This window comes from Pseudonaja textilis, chromosome 2 (assembly GCF_049901715.1).
Source record: "Pseudonaja textilis isolate UNSWEBS1 chromosome 2, rPseTex1.2, whole genome shotgun sequence".
NCBI classification, from domain to species: Eukaryota; Metazoa; Chordata; class Lepidosauria; order Squamata; family Elapidae; genus Pseudonaja; species Pseudonaja textilis.
This window is the reverse complement of record NC_141991.1, coordinates 110815967-110837931: the sequence shown is the minus strand read 5'-3', so window position 1 is coordinate 110837931 and position 21965 is coordinate 110815967. Positions and strand designations below refer to the sequence as shown.

At 43.2% G+C, this 21965-nt stretch overlaps 1 protein-coding gene across 3 annotated transcripts in view; it reads left to right on the top strand.

The window, feature by feature from the left end:
- The window catches only part of CYTH1 (cytohesin 1), a 68938-nt gene that overhangs the window by 24530 nt on the left and 22443 nt on the right, over positions 1-21965 (top strand). Inside the window, exon 1 of one of the 3 annotated variants that reach the window (XM_087924919.1) lies at positions 11612-11751. The exons of the other annotated variants lie outside the window; for them this stretch is intronic. The gene's annotated coding sequence lies outside the window, so the exon portion shown is untranslated. Of the gene's footprint in view, positions 1-11611; positions 11752-21965 lie in introns of those variants that run through there. 3 annotated transcript variants of the gene reach the window in all.

Genomic DNA, 21965 nt, shown 5'->3' with positions numbered 1-21965 from the left:
AGTTGGACAGTTCTACAAGGGTATATAGGGCAGCATTGGGTGTGAAGTCTGTATAAAAAACAGTAGTGCATACCCTTGTTCTTGTGAACATTGCTGGGCTCTAAAGATTTGAGGGGTTCTTGTGAAAATGGAAGCACCCCATTTTTTTTCTTTTTCCGTAGGAGGAGTTAGGACTTTCTATACTTCAAAAAGGAGACTTTCTGTTGGCAGCTCTGGAGCATGCGGCACACAAGGCATGCCACAGCATGTCTTGGATACAAGCGCTCTCCTGCCTGTTCCACCTTGGCCTTTGGGCACTAAGGAGGCTGTGGGAGGGGAGAGCATATGGATTTGGTGAAACCAAATTTGGGGCAGGTTTCTCTTTTCTTTAGATGCACATTGAATGATGTAATTTTCACTGAGTGCGCAAGTATCCAGATGAACTGGTAGTTGAGGGACGTGTTGTAAAGGAGCAAATGCAGTAGTCATTGTTTTGTTGGCAGAGAGGGAAAACATGGGAGGCCACTTGATTTGTCAACAAATACATTTTCAGTAGATCATTTAAAATATTGTCACAGTACTTCAAGGGCTATTAAAAGGCTAATTCTAAGTGCAAATCAAGTATGAAAATTAGGTATTTAAAAATTCTAACAACTTACAAAGGTCAAACATTTCTGGTTTTGTGTGTGTGTGCATGTGTTAAACAGCAAGCCCAAAGCAATCACAGTCAATGTATCCACCAAGGGAATCTTGCTTTTTTAATTCCCTTCCCTGCACACTTGAGCTAGTAAATGTCTCTCACTCCTTGGCAAGCTGTAAAATATGATTATTTTATGTTCACGATAGGAAAAAAAAAAAAAGCCCCCACTTATTGTGCTCCCTTTGAACATAAAGGCTGTTTATCAATCTAGCATTTTAAATGTGTAGCCCATCTAATTTACTGGCTAACTTTTAAATTACTAAACAATTTCCTGAGGGTTAGCAGAATTAGTCCTCTGCAACCAACACTACTGCACATGTATGCCAGCAGTTTAGAGGAACAGATCCACTTAATGATGCAGATTGTAGTTCTTTGAAAATTTAAGTTGTTTTCCAAAGATGCCGATCAAATTATTAGCAGACCATTTTGTTGAATAGCAGGATTTCTTTTCCTGCAACCCCTGACAGTATTCATGTTAGTTGGAAGTGGGCTGGGACTTAGCAGAAGACTTTCTTGACTTGTAGAAGTCCAGTTCCAGCAAGGTCTGAGGAACTTCTCTGCAAGATTGGGAGGAAAAATGCTGCTGGTTCTTATAATTGGGAATGGGCTGGTTTTAGGTTTGATGGATCTCTTTTTTGTCAAGGGCCTCAAAATGGTGACTTGGTGGGGTTCTGTGCATTATAAAATTAAGAAGCACAGGTGTTTTACTATCCATGCTGAGCCTATAAATGGGTTTTCAAGTACCTGAATTACGAACACAGCTTTAGTTCATTTATAACAGTTGACTCTTGGTTTTTCCCCAGTCTTTATTGGAACAGTCTAATGTAGGTATTTAAGGAAACCCTCATGTAGTTGTAATGTTAAAGACAAATTCTAACATTATATTACATGTAACAGTGAAAATGAACATGAATCCTGTAATTTATGCCTAGGCTACGTTTCAAGGCAGACGCTCTGTTCAGATGACTAGAAAATTATTTACTAATTTTGAGAGTGTAAAATCTTGTTTTAAACGTGTTTCCTCATTCCAAAATAAACCCATAAGATTGTCCTTTCGACATTCCTTAACATTTTCTTATTTTTCTTAATTCTTTGTGTGTGAGCGTGTTATTGTTGTATTCTTTAAATTTTACAGGAAGGTACAGGAAAGTTTTTCATTTCTTTCTGTTGTGTGGAATTAGAAATTCTAGTTTCCTAAGTCTGGCACTTTAGGCCAATTTCTATTCTGTTTTCCCTCCGTGTAAACATTATTGAGATGGATGGACCAATGCCTTGGCTTACTGGTTCTACTGCTTCTGGCTTTAATAGACTGTTAACAAGGTCATCCCTGGTTCTAACTGAGCAATTGAGTAGTAAACTTAACTTAAGAGGTGCTAGGTCTGCCTCCCCAGTTTGGAGCCCTACATCAGAGGTCCCCAAACTTGGCAACTTTAAGACTTGTGGACTTCAACTCCCAGAGAATTCCACAAGTCTTAAAGTTGCCAAGTTTGCCAAGTTTGGGGACCCCTGGCCCACATAATGGTGAACTCTAACACAACTCAACCTTCAAAGAAGCCAAGCTGCTTTGTAGCCATGGGCTAACCCCATTGCTCTTATTGCAAAGCTATCAGTGTCCCACAGCCTTGACTTTGTGGCTTCCTTCCCATCCTGAACACGGCTTCTGAGCAATTCACTCTGAACAGCTCACATCCCCCCCCCCCACCCATTAGCACTGACCTCAGCATCTTTTTGCAAAGCTATTAAAACAGCTTTTCTGCAGCTCTTTGTGAATTGTAATGTACATATGATGGGGGCCTGTGGTTATTATATGGTATTTTCTGTTTTATATAATTAATTAGTTTGATCGTCTGATTTTAACAGTATTGGGCTTTTTAAAGCATTTGTCTTTGGTGGACTATTGTGAATAGCAGAATTCAGTGTATAGATAAATAAGCAACCGAGCTTTGGGGGGAAAATTGTGTAGTTTTAAACAGTGAAACTTTTTTTCTTGTATAAAAAAATCACTTAGCCATAAATTGAACTAATTGGCAGAGGAGTAGGATCCAAAAGGTAGTTTAGTTCAGCTTCTTGGTCTAAATAAAGAGCTACTTCTCCACTGCATTGTGCCAGCTTTAGTACATCCTAAACTTGCAAACGAAATGACCAGGACATTGATTTATTGTACCAAGTCATTTCTCAATAGCCACATACATTTTTCACCTTGCTATCTGCTAATGATGGCAGGGGTTTTGTTTTTTTCTGCCTGTATGAACAGTGCTGGGTTTTTCTCACTAAAGTTTAGATTCTCTCTTTACTGCTTGTGTTCACCGTGCATGGCACATCTTGGTTGCTATTTCTCTTTGAACTTAAATTCTATAAGGTACGTGCTGTGCCCAAGCACTCTAGAACTTGACATAATTAGGAACAATCTATGGTTTAAGATTGTACAGACTGCTACCCTTGAGTTGCCATTAGCATTAACTTTACTTCCTCCCTTATTGAAATCTCCATCTCCATAACCTGATGCTTAAGGTTTTTCCAGAGATATATTGGGACATGTTCTATGGCAGGGGTGTCAAACTCGATTTCATTGAGGACCGCATTAGGGGGCCTGAGTGGGCATTTCAAGCTCAATGTCCTGCAGCCCCCCCGCCCCGCCAGTGAAAACATTTTCACTGGCAGAGGCACCGTGGGCTGGTCCTTTAGACCACACCTAGAGTACTGGATACAGTTTTGGTCACCACATTATAAAAAAGATTTTATTATCTTTAGACTCCAGAAAAAGTGCAGAGAAGAGCAACCAGAATAATTAGGGGACCAAAACATATGAAGAAGGGTTACAGGAATTGGGCTTGGCTAGTCTAGTAAAGAGAAGGACCAGGGGAGACATGATAGCGACCTTCAATATCTGAGGGGCTGCCTAAGAGAGGAAGGGGTCAAGCTATTTTCTAAAGCGCCTGTAGGCCAGACAAGGAATAATGGATGGAAACTGAACAAGGAGAGATTTAACCTGGAAATAAGAAGAAACTTTCTGACAGTGAGAACAATCAACCAATGGAACAGCTTGCCCTCGGAAGTTGTGGGAGCGCCATCACTTGAGACTTTCAAGAAGAGATTGGACTCCCATTTGTCAGAAATGGTGTAGGGCCTCCCGCTTGGGTGGGGGGTTGGACTAGATGACCTACAAGGTCCCTTCCAACTCTGATTATCTGATATTGTTATCTGTTACTTTACTGTTTCCATGGTTGGCCCCATGGGCCAGATCTAAATACCCCGCAGGACAGATTCAGCCCTCAGGCCTTGAGTTTTACACCCCTGTTCTATGGAATCAAGGCTCTATTTTTTTGTTCAGTGCATTTGCCCTGAAACAACAGGCACAGTAGAAATCATACTCCAGCAAAAAAAGATTAGTAAAGGGGCCTCTGCTCTGGTCACAAAGAATGTTGAAATCCTGGGCAAAAAAAGCAAAAACCTGATATACCTTAATGCTAACTCTTTTTGCTATAAGAGACAATGTGAGCGTCAGCCTTGGAAGCCATATTTTACTTAGAAGCTTCGAGGCTGCCACATTTTTGTGCCTGGGAAAATGGGGCGGGCGGGGGGGAACTAGTGAGCTAGTGAAGCTGTTATTTAAAAGAACAATTTGCATCAGTTGTCTTTAGCAAACACAGCATAGCGTGAATCGGTTGGCTTAGTCTTTTTTGTGAAGGAGGAGAAACCTCACATTTGACCATTGGAATTTCTGATATGTAACCATCCCTAGTGCAGCTTTCTATTCAATTTAATGCCGCCCAGTTGTGCAGGACTGCATTATTCCAGGAGCTGTTCTCACAACACTTCTGAAGGTCACCAGAAGAAGGAAGGCTAAATCTAGAATAGGTGAAGCAATGCAAGTACATGTTCCCTTACTTTATTATGCAAATATAGGCAGGTTGCAGTATGATGAAAGATTTTTAATGCAAGGGCAGAGACAAAGGGACTTCTAATTAGCACTCACTCTGACTTCTAATTCTTGGGAATTGCCTCTCCTTGGCTGAGTGGACTCATGTCAATAGGGATCCACATCTGTGCAAAAAAAAAAAAAAAAAGCTCTTGCTTGCAGTCATCACTGACAATACTATGAATCATTTCATAGTAGACATATCTGATTTTGTCAACTATTATTCAGAAGGAGTTGAGTACAGGTAGTCCTCAACTTACAACAGTTTGGTTTCGTGACCATTCAAAATTAACAACAGCACTGAAAAAAATGGATTTATGACCATTTTTCACATTTGTGACCATTATAGCTTCCCCATGGTCATGTGATCAAAATTCAGATGTTTGGCAGCTGATTCATAGTTACGATGGTTGGAGTGTCCCGGATTATGTGATCCCCTTTTACGACCTTCTGACAAGCAAAGTCAATGGGGAAGCCAGAATCACTGAACAACTGGGTTACTAACTTAACAACTGCAGTGATTCTCTTAACAACTGTGGCGAGAAAGGTCATAAAATGGGGCTAAATTTGCTTAATAACAGTCTTGCTTAGCAATGGAAATTTTAGGCTCAATTTTTAGTCATAAGTTGAGGATTACCTATATAGAAAATGTTTTCCTCCTTATGGCTCCTGTGAATGTTATAGATGCTGGGGGGAAACGCTCATAAAAGGAAAAATGTTTTCCTCTTACTTTAATGCAGGTAGTCCTCAATGTACGACGATTCATTTAATAATATTTCAAAGTTGGAAAAAAGTGCTATATGATCTGTGCTTGTACTTGCAACTGTTGCACCACCCTTGTGGCCAGATGATCACAATTCAGGTGCTTGACAGCTGGCTCACATTTATGACTGGTTGCCAGGTCCTGTAGTTCATGTGATTGTGATTTGCAACCTGTTTTGCCAGTTTCCTGCCAAAAAGGGGGGCAAAAAGTGTCCATTGGAAAAGTTGACTTTGCTTCACAACTGAAAAATTGTAAAATCAGGTCTGGTCATGTGAGGAGGACTTGACTTATGATCACACTGATTTATCGCTGAAATCCCAATCCCAACTGTAGTCATAAATTGAAAATTAGTTATAGTTCCAGCCCTGCCCCCACTTCCACCCCCAAGAATAGTTGTTTCAACAAATCCATATTTTCCCTGGCCCAACAGGCAAGTGAGTCCTAGGCTTGTGGCAGTGTGATTTGTTTAGGAGAATTTGGGGCGAGGATGCCCACATGCATTGAAATGAATCCATCTGAGCACCCCGTATGACATAGGGGACAGTATTCTTGCCTCCAGGTATAACATTGATTCCTTTGTACCTGGAATATTCTGTTACTTCAAACTGATGGTGGGCAGGGCCTGCTCCTCTTTCCCTCTCTTCAACACTTTCCCTTCATCTCTATCAGTAACAGCTAATGAATAGCTGAGGCCTTGTGATGATATGGGAGTAACATATTATGAAACTGAGGATTGAGGGCTGAATGATAACAAACAACAGGGAGAGGAACCTAAATTTCCCTTTCCAGTGATGGGGTTTCTTTGGGTGGAATCTGTCAGCCATTTATCAACACTGAAAGCCAACAGGAAAATGAAGCATTTTTTGTCTTACGATGTGCTAGAATTTGATATGTATCATGGTGTTTAGTTTACATAACACCCTCCTCCACTCTTGAATAAATGATCCTTCCTCTTTCTGATGCCAGTTGCATCAGGAGAATTGTGTGAGAATTGTTAATGAATAAATAATTGGCTTGTGAACAAATGTACTGGCAGAAGCTAAAGATTGTCCCACTCTCTACAAAAAAAAATGGATTATGTGCTTTCTCCTCCAACATTGTAAGTATGTTACCCCACCAGTGGGATGCAATTTTTTTTACTACTGGCTCTGTGGGCGTGGCTTGGTGGGCGTGGCAGGGGAAGGATACTGTAAAATCTCCAGTCAGAGGGGGTATTTGCCGGTTCTCCGAACTACTACAAATTTCTGCTACCGGTTCTCCAGAACTGGTCAGAACCTGCTGAATACCACCTCTGAACCCCATTGTAATTAATGAGTTTGATAACATAATCTGGATGTAGAACCGCCACCAAGGATGTGTTTTGAAGTCAGGCCATTGACTTAGCAAGTGTGTCACTTGGGACTGTTTGAGGAGCTTGTTTCCATGGCTTGTGGCCTTGCAGTTCTTAACAGCATCTCAAAATTTTCGCAAGAAAGATAACTCAGATTTAAGGAAGTTACAAGCCTTGGTTCTTGCAATGAATATTGGGTATGGGTGATGTAATGTACAAAAAAAGTGGGTTTTTTTGGTCCTGCCACTCTGCCTTTGTCTGCAGTTGTGATATGAGAATATTTAATATAAATATTGTGAACTTGTGTCAAAAACAATTCTTTTGAGGGAATCCAAGTAAACAAATGTGTTCAGGAGCCCTGCTGCTGCTTCAAGCACCAAATCATTTCATAATTAGGCTGTCTACTGCACTTATATGCCTCACACACGCACACAGGAAGCTGTGTAAATCTGGAATTTACCTTCCCCATTGCTTTCTAAACTTCAATCACTGCTACTGCCTGGGTTTTTAAAACTTAATGTGTAGATGTCTTGTTGTAGAATTGTTCTTCTCCCTCTCATCTGTGTGGCGCAATGCCTCCTCTCAGCTTGTTTATGCCTAAGTGTGTTGTTAGGAGATGTAGACAGTATATTACTATCTGTTGGTAAGAATGCTACGAACCTGCATGCTGCTTTAAAGAATACAAAAAAGGAACCAGGATAAAATGCATAATCTATAATTTGATTTAAAGAAAACAGTGGAAAGGGGAGGCAGACATAAATAAGGAAAAGCTAATTATGGTTAAGACTTGGTTATATTTTTTTGGACTGATCAGGCATGCGAATCAACTGCTTGAACCTAAACTTTCAAACAATATGGTCAGTATTGACCCTTGGTGATCTCCTGGACAAGGTCCTGCAGTTTTCTTGGCAACGTTTTTTAGAAATGATTTGCCATTGTCTCCTTCCTAGAAGTGAAGAGATTGGTTGGCTTAAGGTCACCCAGTTGGCTTTGTGCTTAAGGCAAGACTAGAACTCAGACTCCCAGTTTCTAGCTTGATGCCTTAACTATTAACCAAACTGCCTCTCAAGTAGAGGAAATATTTTGAAGGAAAGTAACAGCTACAGCTCAGATGCCACCATCTGAACATAATGGCTAAGCAATCTTGATTGTAGGTATATTTCAGAGGTGGTATTCAGCAGGTTCTGACCAGTTCTGGAGAACCGATAGCTGACATTTTGAGTAGTTCGGAGAACCAGTAGTGGAAATTTTGAGTAGTTCGGAGAACCAGTAGCGGAAATTTTGAGTAGTTCAGAGAACCGGTAAATACCACCTCTGACTGGCCCCGCCCCCACCTATTGTCTGCCTCCCGAGTCCCAGCTGATTGGCTGGGTCTTCTTTTGTTGCCCTGCACAGGAGAACGGAGCTGGAAAGCAGATTAATGGGGTGGGAAGGGAAGGGAAATTTTACAGTATCCTTTTCCGCCATGCCCACCAAGCAGCACCCACCAAGCAATGCCATGCCTACCAAGCCACATCCACAGAATTGGTAGTAAAAAATTTTGAATCCCACTACTGGTGTAGTCATCTCTCATTTTGCCTTTCCCTTCTTTTCCTTGTGATATTCTCCTCTGTGCTAAGCATTTAAGACCCGTTGGAATGCTGGTAGCAGCAAAACCTTGAACAAGTCCTGTGAATAGTCTTTCCTTTGCGCTAATATATACTAAAGGCAGTTTTCCCTCTTCACATTTTTGTTCTCTTAACCTCCCCATGAGGCACTTTATCAGACTTTCTTACAGGGTGAATGTTTCTTCTAAGTGCTTCCCTATATGGCAATGTCTAAAGTTGTTCATATCATATCCTGAAAAGCAGTGCAATACAGAATTATGGTACCCTGGTGAATCATATAAGGATTCACAAAGGAGTAATGCACGTCAGGAAGAAATGATAGATGCCACTTGATGGGCAAGTAACAAATCAGAAATGAACCTGAGATGAGTCCGGTCTTAGACATTAACTGCTATAGGAAACTCTTAGCAAAGAGGAAGAAATTCCAGATCTTTGAAGGCTTTAAATAAATGCTTTGCTTAAGGATGCCCAATCTAGGTTTGCTGCTCCTTCTACTGGATTATTTGAGTTCAGAAGGTTGACACAGATGAATCTTGAGCCTTACAACCTGCAGGCAAGAACAGGTGTGTTTAGGTCATCATATGGAGTGTGTTTAAATCAGCTTCTCCACACTGCGGCTTTTCTGATGAATTGTTTTTCACCAGATTTATCATGTTGTAGGAAGGCTCTATGTGGCAGCCAAAATGCAGGATGTCTCCAAGTTCACTGATCATTCAAATTGATAGTTGGTTCCTGTTGTTGGCTTATGACAACTACTGCTATCTTGTGGGTAGCTACCATGACAAAATTAAACCTGACAAGGATTCTTTGAAGATGCAGCTGGGATGTGTTAGCCAAGATATATTAAGGAAGCACTGATTTAAGAGTTAATGCCATCCAAGCATTTGCTGTCATCTTTCACTGTGAACAAGTGAAGCAAGGGGTTTCCTGATTTATTAGACACACTGTAAAACACAAATGGTGAAGACCTGATGATGGTGGTTCTTTATTTTAAACCCAGGTGTTAAGCTGTATTTGCTGTGTGGCTTAGGTAGACGTAAAAGACTAAAAATGTATGGAAGTATTGAACCCGAATCTGCAATTAAGGATTAGAAAAAAAAATGGTGAGAACCTAAAGCAAGAACAGGCCATCTCTATGTAAACATATCTGATGATGTACAAGATGGAAGACAGCAGTTCCTGAATGTCCAGCATATTGTGAAGATTACTTAAGGCACATAGGAGGGGAAATCATTTTCAACAATTTCATTGAGATGTTTTTAGGTTTCCATCCTCTGTATCATACTAATCCCCTATAAAATCAATAGGTGAGCAATCAGGTATAGGTTTGTCCTATTACAGTCAATTTGAATATTATGGACCTTTAGATCTAAATATCAAACAAGGCCAAATAATAAGATATATAAAACTCAGACGTAAAGGGGGTTTGAAATTTACAAAGCTTATTTAAAGAGGCTAGTGTAGAGAATATATCTCAAAATTGTTAAGGAAATAGAAACCCAAAGTAAAAATATGACTTGGATACTTATTTCTAATTACATTTTCCCATAATGAAAATCTTGTGAGGAAGATACAAGTTTCTCTAGGATTTTTAATTCATAAAGCTTAAGACTACAGAAGCTAAAAACAAGAACAAATAATCACACACAAAAAAAATCCAGCCTAGAATAAGAATCTTTTTGGAGTGTGAAGTTCTTTACACCTGATTTGTCAGCAGTACAATGTTTCATAAATCCCCGTTTTTAAATTAATTTTGATCAGGTCTAAACCATGTTTCCTGAATGAGTATAAAAAAATAATCTCTGTTGGAATTTATTTCTAAACAAAGCATAACATCTTTTTCAGCACTGAACAGGATTTCAGACTTTTTACTTTCTTTATGTAAAGAAGTCAATAAGTATATTGACAGAAGGCCTGGAACCGCCGGACCCGGAAGAGTTATACAATATTGCATTTTAATAGCTTGTTAACAGGCAAATGGCAAAAAGAAATAGGATTTAAATGTAAAGTTAGATTAAAATAAAATGAAATTTAATTTAATAAATGTAATAAAATTAAATATTTCCTGTTCAAATATTTCCTATTCAAAAAGCGTTTACATACTATTAACTGGAATGCTGCTTTGTTTTATCCCACTTTTCCCTCTTCATTTCCTATATTTCTCCCCAGCCCAACATACCACAAATATTCCTTTTGATTCTTGTCCATGAAGTTTTCTTAAGAAATAGATAGATTCATGGAACATGTAGTATCACACAGTGGTGCAGTGGTTAGAGTGCAATACTGCAGGCTACTTCTGCTGACTGCCGGCTGCCTGCAATTTCAAATCTCACCAGGCTCAAGGTTGACTCAGCCTTCCATCCTTCCGAGGTGGATAAAATGAGGACCCGGATTGTTGGGACAATATGCTGACTCTGTAAACCACTTAGGGCTCTAAAGCATTGAAAAGTAGTATATAAATAAGTGCTATTGCTATCACTGAGCATGTAGGACTTAATCGGGACAATCCTGTTGTGGAAGACTGCCTTTCTTTGCTGCAAGGGACGATGGCACACAAATACTTCTCCTTTTAACTACCAGCATTTATAGCAAATACCAATAACAAATAATCACTTCAGTGTGATTCCTTTTAAGCCAGTTAAAAGGCAAGGAAGGAAAAGAGGAAGCTTCCCAAAATCTCTTTAAAAGTCTGCTGCAGAAGAGACAGAATACAGAGGAAGAAAATCTTTATGTTGGTCGAGAGCATACAGCTGAAGGTAAAGGAGGGAAAAGGATATTTCAGTTAGCTGGGGTATCTCCATGAGCATTCAGAAAATAGAGGGGAAATCAACATTTGCCAAATTGATGTGAGCTTTGAATAAAAAGAACAATCACAACTGTGGGTTTATAGCAATGTGGAAATGTTGCCAATCCATTTGGATGAAAACAGAATTCTGAGATGTGTGTGCCTTAAACTTATTTAACAAGATGCGGCAGTGTTTACTGAATAGGGTACTATTAAGCTAAATAATGTAGCTCTGCTTTCTCTTCCTTCTGGAAAGATTTTACTGGTATTGAACTAGCAAGCAGCAGAGAAGAGAAGCCGTTTTGGTAGAAGTGGCTTCAATTCCTGATTTAAGATTGAGAATGCTGGGGCTGCTTCTGAAAGAGAAAGGCTCGCCTTGCCAAGAGTCAAGAGCTCCACTACATTTTGTGCCGTCCTAGCTGCGGTTCAGGCAGGCAGGAGTTAATGCCTGGGCTCTGTGCAGTGGCAGGTGGGTGGTCCCAAAGCCATCAGTCTCTCTGGAAAGCAGACCGGGAAGCACAGTGGAGTAGAATGAGGGCCCAATGAGAAACAACCCCTTTGCCTTGACAAGGCTGGGCTCCCCCAACACATGGACCGCCAGTGCACTGATGCCGTGTCACAAGACTTACATCTATAGCAGACAGAAAAAAGCAAGGCAGCTGACTGGGGTAAGCGTGTGCATGGGTGTGCATATGGGTAATTGTCTCTGCTTTAGGAAAAGCTGCAATTGCTTGGCACTCTTTCTGTGTGCTGGTCCATCTGTCACAATTACATCTAGTGCGCTGGGTCTGGGTCTTAATCACGGGAGTCCCATGCGCTTGTTCTTTCTGTCATAGGCATGCTTGGTGTGACATATCGTTATGTCCAGCCATCGGCGGGCTTTGCTTTCCACCTCTGCCTACTGCCTGTAACTGTAGTTTCCCAATAGCTTATTTTTTGGCCTAGAGGATATTATGCTAATGTTTTTCTTAGCGTTGGGATGGAAGAAATAGCTCCTTTGAAGGATTTAGTGTAGAGGCCAGAAGGATAATAAGTTCTAAGGATTTTGTAAGCTTATTTATGGACATCTCTCTTGTCTTCTGATCTCAGATGTTCATCATTCTGTCAAATGTGCATTCAGGAACTGGATTTTCCCTGTTGCAAGTAGAGTGTCCATACGTAGATGAGCCTTAGTGTTCCCAAGTGAAAAATGATACCGTTTGTGTCTAGGATGTGTTCTGGACAGATTGTACTGGTTTGGAATTACAGGGGTAGATACCTGAGTTAAAGACTGTGACTGTTAGTTTGACCGGTATTCAGATAGAAACTTGGGTGTAAGATTTTCTAAAGAAGTAATAGTTAATAGTCTATGGCAATGTAACTTGCTGTTTGTCAAGAGTTTAAACTTCTGGGGTGACGGACATTATATCACCAAGAGCAAAAGAATTTCCTTTTTTTGGAGCAAAGGTTGAAACCAATTAAAGGTAGGCAAGATATTGGAAATTTGGACCATTTTGAATTTATCCTGTTTTGAGCATAATGTTGCTGCCATAATGATAACACTCCCCCCCCCCCCTTCTCCTCAGACGTTTTAGATTATATTGGAACTGTTTCAAACTTAAAATGGAGCGTTTCATACATCTACCCATATGACTCAGTGTAGAGGACAAAATTTGAGATTAAACACTCAGTATAGCTGTTGTCATCTATGGGAACTTGATTGCTCCATTCTTGCAGACTCAGACTGCACTTCTGTAAAAATTATTGGTTTAATACTGGCACAAAGTAAAGCAGGAAAGAACACCCCTAAGATGCTTTCATTTGAACTAGGCACAGATGCATTTAATCTGTAGAAAGATGCCTTTATTATAGTCCAAGGCAATGTTGGGTGATAAGGCTAACTGTCACATAAGCAAGTGGGAAGTTGGAAGTGGGGGAAATGAATCGTTTTAGAAATGCATGGATTTACTTTATTAGCAGCTATGAAAGAGAAGAGAAAATGAGATGCTGAGAGTTTTGTGCTGCTGAAGAGTTTTAGAAAAACCAATATTACTTCTTGAGAAATACTATAATCCACTCTCTGAACCTCAACTGATTGGAAAGTTTATGTATATACTTTGCTGATCTATACAGAATTTGACTCATTTGCTGTTTCCGGACTAGTAGAGCTGTATGCATATATGTAAGTTTAGATGTCAGTGTAGAATAGAACAAGGAAATCAGATTTCAAACTTGCTTGGGTTTGCTCTCTTGCTCCAAAAATATTTGGAGGTGGGAATTATAAGAAATACGATAGATTTTGGTTAGAATCAGAGAAAACTAAGAACTGTTCAACAATGGTGCTATATCGACTACCACCTGTCACAGTGGATCCCCTCTTTGCTGGTAGCGATTAAACAGAGTCATCTAATAGAGGTTTGTTGCGTGGGGTAGCAGACTGGATAAGATAAACTCTAAGGCAGGGGTATCAAACTCAGTTGTGTTGAGGGCTGCATCAGGTTTATGTTTGACCTGGGAGAGGGGAGCGTGGCTAGGGTGAGTGTGGCCAGTTTGACGTCACTCGTGTCAGGGGCACCTGTGGCAGCCTGAATGCTCTACCAGCAACAGCGGGCTCTCAATCTCCATTTTCGTCTGGGACAGCCTTCTGTAGCCTCTGCCAGTGAAAAGGGAGCTGGGGAGGGCCACATGCAGCCCTCCTGAGCTCCATTTTCACTGGCAGAGGGTTACAGGAGGCTGGCCCAGATGAAAATGGAGATTGGGAGCCTGCTTTTGCTGGCAGAGGTGCTGCAGGCCAGTCCTTTGCTGTTTCCAGGGCAGCCCCGCAGACCAGATCTAAGCACCCCACAGGCCGGATCTGGCCTGCAGGCCTTGGGTTTGGCACCTCTGCTCTAAGGTCTCCTCCAAGATTATACCATCTCCTTAAAGTTCTACCTTGTCTTTTTAAGGAACCTGTTTTGAGTCATTGAGGTTGTAATGTTATTGGTCTAGGATTGCCCATTTGACCTGGAGGAGACATTTATATTACTACAAATCAGATGTGTGCACAATTATCCTGTTCCATACCGTTATGCTCTTTAATAAGAGGACCACAGAAGCATCTGGCTTTACTTTTATTGGGCACAACATCATGTTTCTGTCTTCGTCTATATGCGATGCAAACCAGTTGTTAACTTCACAGTAGACCCTGAACTTTTCCCTTTCTATTGATTTGATGATCACCTCTCTAGTTTGTCAGTGGGAAACATTGATAGCCAAGAAGGACAAGATGAAGCAAGATATAGAATCTGTTTGCACCTTCCTCAGATAAAAGAAATATTCTTTTCACAAAAGAAAAATGTTCTCCACATTCTTGGAAAGACACTTTGCCTTTCTTCTGAGGGTTTACAAACAGGTTGAGAAACTTTATTGTAAAAAGACTGATGTAATGACCAGGAATGAGATCAAAGTTATAGGAAAGAGTGGACTTCACATAATTTCTCATTTAATCTTATAAAGCTCTCAATCAATTTTGAAGATGAATGCTGTCAGTCTTATAATAGTATCTGAATTACATGAATTACTTAAGCTAAACATCAAAGCTCTATCTCTTACCCTGATGATGGAAAGAGAAGATTCTGCCTCTTTAAGACCATCCTCCTTTGTATTCTGTGGCTGCAGGAAGTTTGGCTTTAGGCTGCTATCCTCGTGTCCAACTACAAAGCAAAGAAAGAGGCACTTTCCTTGTTCGGCTTCTCTGTTCCAGCAGTCACACAATGAAGCCTTGTTGTGTCAGGAACTCAGCTCTCTGAATTGGCTTTAACTAGAGAGATTTGACTTCCCACTCCTAATTGGAAATCTGTAGTCCCATTAGGACATAGTCCCCATTGCTTTCTATATTCCTCCCACCCCACCCAATACTATGAGCATTTGCCAGGTAGACCGATAAACCAACAACGTATTTCCTGATTGGCTATACCCACGGTTGGTCTTCCCCATCTGATATCCTAATAGGAGTTTCATCTTGACTCTTATTTCAAGCCAACTTAATGAGCCAAAATCCTGAGTCAGGGCATCTTGCATCTGTAATAAAGAGAATGTGTTTGAACTCCTCTAGTGGCATTTGCAGGCTGTCTTACAATGCGGGCTGCGTATGCAAAAGTCTGTGTATGCCACTGTGCAGATGTAGGGCAAAATTCTAGAATGAACTGGCTCTTTCAGCTATCACGTTCTGCCTCTTCCATATGGGGTATCTTTGATAGATAGGATGCTCAACTAAGTTCTTATTTTTTCCTAGGAATCCCGAGGCACCATGCCTCCTCCATTTCCTGAACTCGTACATGTAAGAAAGATAAATATCTCTTTCACATGTCCTTGCAGTAGGCATAAAGCCAGTAAATGCAAAGCTTTTCTACACTGAGCCCTGGTGCCTAAACTCTGGTATTGCTTCTAGGGTCAACCAGATTAACTATCAAAAGATTGCAGTGGGATTCTCAAGCTGCTTCTGAAGATAGGACACAGCTGTGTGCATATGATTGCTGTTCACCACCTGATGCACATCTGAATTCACTCTGAAAAGTTGAAGCTGTTCTAGGATTTTTCTGAATAATAGGATAGATGTTCTCTATGATTTGTAATTGGAGCAGACTTGGGTCATTTGCAATACCAACCCATTGCCAGCAACCTGGTTTGTATGAAACAGATCATCCTTCCTGGGATTAGCTTTCTAAACCTGCTGGTATAAATCTAGATTTGTGAAAGAGTGATACAGAAGCTAACGTTAGGCTGACATGCTTCGTAAAAGAGTTAGAACTGAGAAAAGCTCATGCACTTTGTAAAAATAGAATGCATATATCTCGGGGAGTACTAACTTTTCTGCAACTGCCTTGTCTTAAAGGCAGAAATGTCATGCAGTGAAATTCTCCATGTTGTGAAATGGCAAAATCCATTCTGCCAAGCATTATAGAAAAACAAACATTCTCATTTGAAATCTTGAGCATGTCATTCTCCTAAGAATGTTGAATGTATCTTGATACTTCCACATTTTCAGTGAATGTTGCATGGTTTTATATGTTTTTCCCTTCTTAGAAAATACGGTAATGCCTTCTAATTCTTCTCCCAGAAATTACAAATCCCAGATTTGTAGCATTTGTGCTGTGTTCAAGGTGTGCACTTAGAACTTTTGATCTAATACAGCCTTCTCTAGCCTAATATGCACAATCTGATTTTGCCATTTTAGAACAGAATTCTTTATTGGCCAAGTGCGATTGGACACACAAGGAATTTGTCTTAGTGCAAACACTCTCTGTATACATAAAACATACATTCGTCATTTTATGTTTGCAACAAAAAGAAAAACCATAACCTAAGAGAGCTTGATTCTGCTGTCTGGTAAAACCAAATAACATTTTCCTTGCATATCAAATCTCCATTAAGATTGTTCCCCATCCCAAAAGAAACATTAAAACATTTCTTCCAAAGTGCAAATATATGCTGTAGTGCTGCTGTTAAGAATCTTTATTGTTAAAAACAGATTATGCCCAGAAGGTAATACCATAAGGAAGCATGTTGATCAGAAAGAAATCAGATTTACAATAAATATTCTTGGCATTTTGTGTTGTAACTCCAGATCCACTTCTCATTTTCTGAAAATATTATTTTTGCTTGATCAGATAAAGAGTCTCTCTAGTTCAGCATTTTTGCATTTAATGGGACCAGCCAGATGTGTCTGGGAAATTTATAAGCTCAAGGCTGAAAAATAAGTAAAATGGCTAGAATGTGTGCAAGAAGGCATATGCAGTACACCCCAAAGTTTAGTAGCATAATCTGGTGATAGAAAGCTGTGCTGCCTATTATTAAGTATGGGAAATAAGAGGCTGAACCAGGGCTTAGTGCAACAAGGTTTATTTACAAGGACTGAACGTGCTTGCTCAGCCTGGAACTGGCTCGCAGCGAACAGCGAAAGGGCTGGACCCAGCAGCCTGCTTTTATAGCAGGCTGCTGGGGAAACCCAGCCAATGAGAAGGGGCAGCCGCCCCTGCAGCGAGGACGGACCTGGGTGGGAACTTCTTCAAGGTCCAGGGACATAACACCCCTTCCCCCCAGATGCGAACACGCATAGTCCTTGAGGTATACGGGAGGTTTGTGCTGACGTCCAGAGCGGCGCAACTCTGGTGTGCTGTTTGGTGGATCAGAGTCCGTCGGTGACTGTTGGCTCGATGATGAGTCCCGAGTACCACCCTCGGTCGGAGCAGGTCCGGGGCTAGAAGGGCTGGACGCTGGGAGTGTCCTCACGCCGTCTGGCTCGGATGGGTTGGACGCTAGGTCGCCGCAGTCAGCATTTGGATTCTCTGGTCCGGCTGAAGGTGTTAGCAGGTCATCGGGGTAGATGTTGCTGTGTGGTAGTTGCAGCGGACTCTCACCAGTCTGTGCCCACGAGTCGCGGCTGACGAGGGTGCCCTGGCGTCTCCGAAGCTGGTCCAGATGTCGTCTCCAGACCCGGCCATCTTCCAGCTTAACCCGGTATGATCTGGGTCCTGTGATGGCTATGATTTCTCCCGGGATCCACAATGGGTCGCCAGCGAAGTTTCTCGCGAACACGGGTTCCTGCAAGACAAAATGCCTACTCCCCGATGTGGAAGCGAGAGGAGAGTCAGGGCAGTAATGTGGGTGAAGCCTGTCCAATACAGTTCGCAGGCGTCTGCCCATCAGAAGCTCGGCCGGGGACTTGTTGGTTACCGTGCAAGGGGTTGAATGCTGGCTTAACAGGAAACAGGATAGTCTGTGGTGCCAGTCATCCTTGTTGAACCTGGCCAGGGCTTCTTTAGTGGTCCTAACGGCTCTCTCTGCCAGCCCGTTACTGGCAGGATGAAAGGGGGCCGTGAAGATGTGACGAATGCCCAGGTTGGCCGTAAAACGACTGAATTCGGTTGACGCGAATTGGGGACCATTGTCGGAAACAATGGAGTCTGGTAGACCGTGTGCGTAACGAACAGGCGAGTCAATGCCTTGATGACTGCTTGTGAAGTGGTCGTGGATAGTTGTGCCACATCAATCCACTTTGAGTAAGAGTCTACGACCACGAGGAACATTTTGCCATGCAATGGGCCTGCGAGATCGATGTGAATCCTGGACCAGGGTGCGTTGGCACTTTCCCACTTGGTGGGGGTGGCAATTGGAGGGGATGGACGGGAAACCTGGCAGGGATGGCAGGAGCTTACCCATTTGTTGATGTCCTCGTCGAGGCCGGGCCACCAAATGTAGCTTCGCGCCAACGCCTTCATTCTGACGATGCCCGGGTGGCCCTCGTGCAACGCCTCCAGCACTCGGGTACGCAGAGATGTCGGGATGACCACTCGAGTGCCCCACAGCAGGCAGCCCTGTAAGCTCGATAGTTCCTGTAAGCGGGTCTTAAATGGAGTGAATTTAGCTTCAATGTCACTGCCCGGCCACCCCCTCCTCACCCAGTCCAGTACCTGGGCGATCGTTTTGTCCGCTTTGGATTTATTGGCAATATCAAGGGCAGTGATTGGGAGGTCCAGTTGGGTGACTTCAAAAATGGCGTTGACCGGGGCAGGGTCTTCAGCTGGGGCAGGCAGGGGGCAGCGGCTGAGGGCGTCTGCGTGGGACAATGTTTTACCTGGGCGGTGCACGAGTCTATACGAGTATGCTGCTAGGAAAAGGGTCCCTCTGGTCATTCTGGGGGACAGAATTTGAGGGGTCTGCTTGTCACCTGCTAGTAACCCTAAGAGCGGTTTGTGGTCCGTGACTAGCTCGAAAAAGTGGCCAAAGAGAAATTCGTGAAATTTCTTCACCGCTGCAACAGCTGCCAAGGCTTCTTTATCGATCTGACTGTAATTGCGCTCTGTTGCAGAGAGCGTCCTGGAAAAAAAAAGCGATAGGGGCCTCGGAGCCGTTGGGGAGCCTGTGGCTTAAGACTGCCCCAATTCCGAAGGGAGATGCGTCTGCTGCCAGTACTAATGGAAGGTTGGGGTCAAACTGGATAAGCACTGCCTCTGATGTGAGTAGCGACTTGACTGCGCGGAAAGCGGAGTCTTCTTTGTGTCCCCAATGCCAAACCGTTTTTTTATCCAGAAGTCTGTGGAGGGGTTCTGCCACAGAGGCTTTATGGGGCAGGAACGACGCGTAAAAGTTCAAGAGCCCCAAAAAGGCCTGCAGTTCCGCTTTGGAGGTTGGAGTGGGTGCCTCGTGTATTGCCTTAACCTTGGACTCCAGGGGGTGAATGCCTGAGGCGTCAATTTTATAACCCAGAAAGTCCACCTGTCTAGTGGCAATGGCACATTTTTCTTTTTTTAACTTGAGGCCATGCTGCCTGAACCTCTCTAGGACTGCTCGAACTCTCTGGAAGAGTTGGGGTCTGTTCCTGGCCGAGACTAAGATGTCATCGAAGTAGGGTACTACTCCAGGAAGGCCCTGTAAAATCCGCTCCATGAGGGATTGAAAAATGCCTGGGGCAACACTTACGCCAAACTGGAGACGCTTGCACCTGAAGGCACCCCTGTGGGTGACAATGGTCTGAAGTTCTGCCGTTTGGTCATCAACAGGGAACTGTTGATATGCTTGAGACATGTCCAATTTGGCAAAGATGGTGCCAGGTTCAAAAGTATGTAATAAATGCTGAATGACAGGTACTGGATAAGCGCTAACTTGCAAGAATTTATTGATTGTGGTCTTGTAGTCTGAGCAAATTCTCAGGCTACCATCTTTTTGAGGGTGTGACGATGGGCGTCTCCCATTTGGCGAAGTCTGTAGGCTCCAGGATCCCTTGTTTTAGTAATTTATCTAATTCAAGGTCTAATTTAGGCCGAATGGCGAATGGAACTCTGCGAGGTTTTAACCGAATTGGGACTGCCTGGGGATCGACTGAAAATGAGATAGGGGTGCCGTTATAACACCCTAACTCATCACTGAATACGTCTGAGTAATCAGCAAACAGGGAGTCCGTGTCAGAGGTTGAGGTAGCATGGACTCCTGTTAGCCCTAAACCGAGGTGGGGAAACCAATCAAGTCCCAAAAGTGTAGGGAGGTTGCCGCTCACTACCACTAGAGGTAGGTGGCCCTTAAAGGTTTTAAAATTAACAAAAAACTTGCCTCTGCCGATTACAGGAATGGTCTTCCCCTGGTAGTCCTTTAGGCTAAGCTGGCACTTCTGGAGTCGGTTTCTTGATAGGCTGGGTTGAAGCTCCTTGAGGGTGTTCCAGGAAATAATGGAGAGCGCTGACCCCGTGTCAACCTCCATGTTGCAAGGTTTACCTTCTAATAAGACGGAAAGAGAGATTTTACTAATAGAATAGCAAGTGTGATTAGCGCAGAGGTGTGTGCGACAGTTTAATACTTGCCTTTGGGGCCCGGCATGTGTGAATGAAGATGCCCTTTGTGCTACGTTGTGTGAGGCTTGGCATACTCTTGCAATGTGCCCCTTCTTATGGCAGTTGTTGCAAGTGGCTCCTTTGAATTTGCATGTGGTCCTCAGGTGAGGTCCACCACAGGAAAGGCACAGGGTGATGTGCTTGGATGGCCCGGTGTTATCTTGTCTGGTTCCTGCCTGCGGGCGCCTGGCGTTTGTGAGGCGGTGAATGTCGGCCTCGTCACTTGGGTCTTCCTCGTTGACCACCTCTTCTGAGTGGACGGGAACTGCTGTTTGCTTGGTGACAGGACCTTGGATCTCGGTGGCTGAATGAGATGCCATCTCCTCTGCCAGGGCTACCTCGATGGCTTGAGCGAGGTTAAGGTCTTTTTTGGCGAGCAGCCGTCTTTGTAGGTGCAGGTCCTTGACCCCGCAGACCAGCTGGTCTAGGAGCATGTCATCAAGATAGCTGCCAAACCCACAATGGAGTGCTGCAGTCCTGAGAGCAGCCATGTACTGATTGATGCTCTCTTTGTCCCCCTGCTTCCTCATTCTGAAGGTGAAGCGTCTGGCAATCTGTGAAGGTCTAGGAGAATAGTGGTTAGTAAGGATTTCTAACAGTTCTGTCCAGGGGACATTCTTTAACTCACGTGGAGCCACAAGAGCTGTGGCTGTATCGAAAACGATGGCTCCACAGTAGGTCAGGAAATGTGCTTTCTTTCGGTGTTCCCCTGCCTCAGCCAATCCGATGGCGTCGATGTAATAATTAAATCGATTCTTGTATGATTCCCACTTCTCCTCATCTGGCTTGAACGCTGGGAAGGCTGGATTGGAGTTCATGTTGTGGGTCTACTGGTTAACCTGTTGGATAAAATGCTTTCTCTCTGGGTAGCAGTAGAGGTTTAGTGCCTGTGCTAGGCAAGTGACTTCAGCTGACAGCTGTTTGAATTTCGCGCCAAAACGGCACGAGCGGCTGCGGCTCGCAGCGCTACACTTCCTCTGTAGCTTATGCTAACAAGCGGCTACAGGCGCTTCTCACTTTCACTAGCTTGTTTGCTGATCGCTTTCTCTCTGGGTTGCGATCAGCGTTTGCCCTTATTTTGGCTGATCGCTCTCTCTCTGGGCTGCGGATCAGCGTTTTAGTGATTCAGCGTTCGTTCTCATTTCGGGCTGATCGCTCTCTCTGGGTTGCGGTCAGCGTTTGCCCTTATTTTGGCTGATCGCTCTCTCTCTGGGCTGCGGATCAGCGTTTTAGTGATTCAGCGTTGCAGCTTGCCTCTGGTAGCCGATCCCACCTTCGTCGCCAGTATTAAGTATGGGAAATAAGAGGCTGAACCAGGGCTTAGTGCAACAAGGTTTATTTACAAGGACTGAACGTGCTTGCTCAGCCTGGAACTGGCTCGCAGCGAACAGCGAAAGGGCTGGACCCAGCAGCCTGCTTTTATAGCAGGCTGCTGGGGAAACCCAGCCAATGAGAAGGGGCAGCCGCCCCTGCAGCGAGGACGGACCTGGGTGGGAACTTCTTCAAGGTCCAGGGACATAACACCTATAATGTCAGGA